This window comes from Colobus angolensis, unplaced genomic scaffold (assembly GCF_000951035.1).
Source record: "Colobus angolensis palliatus isolate OR3802 unplaced genomic scaffold, Cang.pa_1.0 Scaffold69, whole genome shotgun sequence".
NCBI lineage: Eukaryota > Metazoa > Chordata > Mammalia > Primates > Cercopithecidae > Colobus > Colobus angolensis.
The window spans coordinates 12,315,780-12,320,493 of NW_012120598.1; the positions used below are offsets into that span (position 1 = coordinate 12,315,780).

The window sequence follows — 4,714 nt, forward strand, 5'->3', positions numbered from 1 at the left end:
GAATATTTAGAACTGGTTTTCTCTCTTTCTGTTTTGATAGGCTATTTGGTTTTTAATTGCCTACTTACAAAGGGCACCTCTGAGTTAAGTGACTAATATATAACAGTCATTAATAATAAATTAGGCATGAGTAAGCTGTGATGATGAAGGTATCAAACCTCTGCTATGAGGAATTTAAAATATTATTAGGGAGATACGATAGAGTCAAGAGATTTTTACTAACGTTATTAGGCATTACATGGCAGGTTGTATATACAGTTTGTGTGATAGTGCAAGAAAAATTTTTTTCTTTTCTGATGTAGTCCAGCCTTTGTTTGACTGCTTTGGGCTGGAATGCTCACAGACTAAAGGAAATTCATTCTAGTCCAACAAAAGAAAGAGATTCCTACTGCTTAAATTTAATTTTCTCATTTACTGTAACTAACAAAAATTAGTAATCGTTTTTCAATACTGCTGTGGACATCCTACAAACAGCCTATTGAATAATCATGATTATTACTATATTTTGTTTATTGCTTTATAACTATAGGTACTAGAACATACTTTGTTATTATCACCAAATTATTTCTTTCTTTTATTTTCACCCATTGATCCTGCTTGTAGTAAGTAGATTTTTACAGAATAAATGTCTCTCCATCTTCATATCTCAGTCTTTTAAACACCTAAAGACCTTTTCTAGTTATATCATCCTAAATGCAAGTGTACTGCATGGCTCTGTCATCAAAACACACTCTGGCCTTCTGTTTCCCCTCCCCCACTCGACACAGCCTTCTGCTTCAGTCCTGCCACATCATCTGTACATCCTCGAAACTATCCTGTTTTCTCTCTTTTATCTATATTTTCATTACTGGCTGATAAGGCTCTGTGTCCCCACTCAAATCTCATCTCAAGTTGTAACCCCCTTGTGTTGAGAGAGGAAGGACCTGGTGGGAGGTGATTGGAATGAGGGCAGTTTCTCCCATGCTGTTCTCATGATAGTGGATGAGTTCTCATGAGATCTGATGGTTTTATAAGTGGCAGTTTCCCCCACTCTCTCTCTTTCCTGCCACCTTGTGAAGAAAGTACTTGCTGCTTCTTCACTTTCTGCCATGATTTTAAGTTTCCTGAAGCCTCCCCAGTCATGCAGAACTGGGAGTCAATTATATTTCTTTCCTTTATAAATTACCCAGTTTTGAGTAGTATCTTTACAGTAGTGTGAAAAGACTAACTGGTACCAGGAATGAGGCACTGCTATAAAGATAACCAAAAATGTGGAAGTGACATTGGAACTGGGTAACAGGCAGAGGTTGGAATAGTTTGGAGAACTCAGAAGAAGACAGGAAGGAGTCTTCCCAGAGATTTGTTGAATGAATTTGACCAAACTGCTAAGAGTGATATGGATGATGAAGTCCAGGTTAAGGTGATCTCAGATGGAGATCAGGAATTTATTGGGAAATGGACCAAAAGTTATTGTTACTATCCTTCAACAAACAGATTGGCAGCATTTTGCCCCTGCCTTAGATATCTGTGGAATTTTGAACCTGAGAGAGATGATTTAGGGTATCTGGTGGGAGAAATTTCTAAACAGCAAAACTTTCAAGAGGTGACAGAGTATAAAAGTTTGGAAATTGAAGCCAGCTGCAGAAATTTGCATAAGTAATGAGGAGTCAAATGTTATTCACCAAGACAATGAGGAACATGTCTCCATGGCACCTCAGAGTTCTTCATAGCAGGACCTCCCATTACAGGCCTGGAGGCCTAGGAGGAAAAAATGGTTTGTGGGTGGGGCCCAGGACCCCACTGCTGTGTACAGACTTGGGGCTTGGTGCACTGCGTTCCAGCCACTCCAGCTCCAGCCATGGCTAAAAGGGGCCAATGTACAGCTCAGGTCATTGCTTAAGAAGGTGGTAGCTCCACACTTTGGTGACTTACACGTGGGCCAGCAGGTACACAGCAGTCAAGAATTGAAGTTTGGGAACCTCCACCTAGGTTTCAGAGGATGTATGGAAGCATCTGGATATCTAGGCAGAAGTCTGCTGCAGGGGCAGAACCCTCATGGAGAACTTCTGCTAGAGCAGTGCAGAAGGAAAATGTGTGGCTAGGGCCCCCACACAGAGTCCCCACTGGGCTGACTCTGGAGAAGACAATCACCATCCTCCAGACCACAGAATGGTAGATCCACTGACAGTTTGCACTGTGTGCCTGGAAAAACTGAAGACACTCAGTGCCAGCTATGAAAGCAGCCTGTGGGGGTTGGGGAGCTGTACCCTTCAAAGCCTCTGTGGTGGAGCTGCCCAAGACCATTGGAGCCCAAGCCTTGCATTAGCATGCCCTGGATGTGAGACATGGAGTCAAAGGAGATTATTTTGGAGCTTTAAGATTTAATGACTGCCCTGCTGGATTTCGGATTTGAGTGGGGCCTGTAGCCCCTTTGTTTTGTCCAACTTTTTTTCCCATTTGGAATGGTAGCATTTATCCAGTGCTTGTAACCCCTTTGTATCTTGGAAGTAACCAATTTGTTTTTGATTTTACATAGTCATAGGCAGTAGGGCCTTGTCTTGTCTCAGATGAGACTTTGGACATTGGACTTTTTAGTTAATGCTGAAATGAGTTAAAACTTTGAGGGACTGTTGGGAAGGCATGATTGTGTTCCGAAATATGAGGAGATGAGATTTGAGAGGGGCCTGAAGCAGAATGATATGGTTTGGCTCTGTGTCCCCACTCAAATCTCATCTCCAATTGTAATCCCCACATGTTGAGAGAGGGACCTGGTATGAGGAGATTGGATTGTGAAGTCAGTTTCCCACATGCTGTTCTCATGACAGTGAGTGAGTTCTTGTAAGATCTGATGGTTTCATAAGGGCTTCTTCCCCCTTCACACTCTGTTCTCTTCTACCAAGTGAAGAAGGTCCTTGCTTCCCCTTAGCCTTCTACCCTGATTGTAAGTTTCTGAGGCCTCCCCAGCCATGTGGAACTGTAAGTCAATGAAACCTCTTTCTTTTACAGACTACCCAGTTTCAGGTATTTCTTTATAGCAGTGTACAAATTGATTAATACACTGGCACTCTCGTTTTTCTCCTTATTTTTGCATCCATTCTTATGTTCCATCCTTACAATCCATTAAGAACTAGTCCATGTCACCTTTCCAGGGACACTTAACTGACACTCTAGTCCGGGTTAGGTGCTTCTTCCCTCTGCTCATTTAGCACCATGTATGTACATTTAAAGTACAATTCTCACACTATCACATAATTGCTGATTTGTCTATCTCCTTACTAGACTAGGAGCTCTCTTAGGGCGGAGAATTTGTCTTTGATACTTGTATTTTCAGAACCTAACTAATGCCCACCACAGCATATGTACTATATAAAGTCCTAGCAAATGAATGAAAAATTATTTAACAGCTGTTATTAACATAATCAATATTATGTTAGAGGTTAGCATCTTTTCATTTAATCTTCATCCTATGGCTGTAAAAATAATTATACAGTTATCATGGCTTTAACGCTTTATTACAAGAAATAAACTAACTTGAGAATTCTTAAATAGTTCTCCAGAAGCACAGGCATGTTACTGTGTGAAAGAATCCCTTGACTTGAAAGGGTGGGTCATGGAAAGTTTTGTGAAAAATGTGGGACAGTGTCTGAAAAGCATAGATAGGGGCTACTTGAGTGGAGAAGTCAAGGAAAGCCATTTCGAATAATAATGTAGCATGTTGAGGATATCATAGAGTTGGCATTGATGGCCACTAATAAGATGCTGAGACATCATGAATGTGCTAAATATAAACCTATGAGTGTGACAATGAACTCATGCCATAGGGGACTGGCAGGACATTGGAGAAACACAGTGAGCCTGATTTTATAGAAAGATTAGTCTCATATCTCAGATAAGGAACAATTGAATTGAAGATCCTAAGGACAAAATAATTGGTATATGATCATCACAAAAGTTCTGACATCAGGAACAGAATCCTTAGTTTTAGTGACCAAAAAGAGGTAGGAAAGTCAAATCAAAGGTAAAAGAGATTATGCTTAGAAAAACAATGGCAGAAGATCAAATGAAGGTTATTTAATGGTGAGAAGAAACCTCAGGGCCTTCCCATCTCCTGTTGGAACAAAACTTGATGAATATAGACTTTTATATATAGTCCTGGTAGGCTATGAAAATCTCAGGATTTTTGTTTGATATTTAGGAAATAATCTTTTATTTCTCTAGATAGAAAAATCACTATAATAAAAGTGTAAATTATTTGAGTTTAGGAATTGTTTCTTTCCCCTCCTTTAAAGCTGCCAAGGGGGCCAGTACCGTGCCCAAACGTTGATAAGTATTTTATAATGAGTCTCAAATAATGTACTTCATCAGTGAAGTAGTTTCTATGAAACTGTTTCATAAAAATAGTTTCCCCTGGCGGTAGCTGTGCTATTAAATCAGAAGTGAATTTTTAGTCTTATCAAATAGACACATTGAAAGCTGTATCTTTTTATGCAAAAAAGTTTAATCTCCCTCCCTCCCTCCCTTCCTTCCTTCCATTTCTTCCTTCCTTCTTTCCTTCCTTTCTTCCTTCCTTCCTCCTTCCCTCCCTGCCTCTCTCCCCCCCTTTCTTTCCTTTTTCCTTCCTTCCTTTCTTCCTTCCTTCCTTCCTTCCTTCCTTTCTTCCTTCCTTCCTTCCTTCCTTTCTTTCTTTCTTTCTTTCTTTCTTTCTTTCTTTCTTTCTTTCTTTCTTTCTTTCCTT

General features: G+C 40.0%; 1 protein-coding gene across 1 annotated transcript in view; it reads left to right on the forward strand.

Annotated features, from left to right (window-relative positions):
- The window catches only part of TMPRSS15 (transmembrane protease, serine 15), a 135,809-nt gene that overhangs the window by 10,024 nt on the left and 121,071 nt on the right, over positions 1 to 4,714 (forward strand). The window lies entirely within an intron of this gene.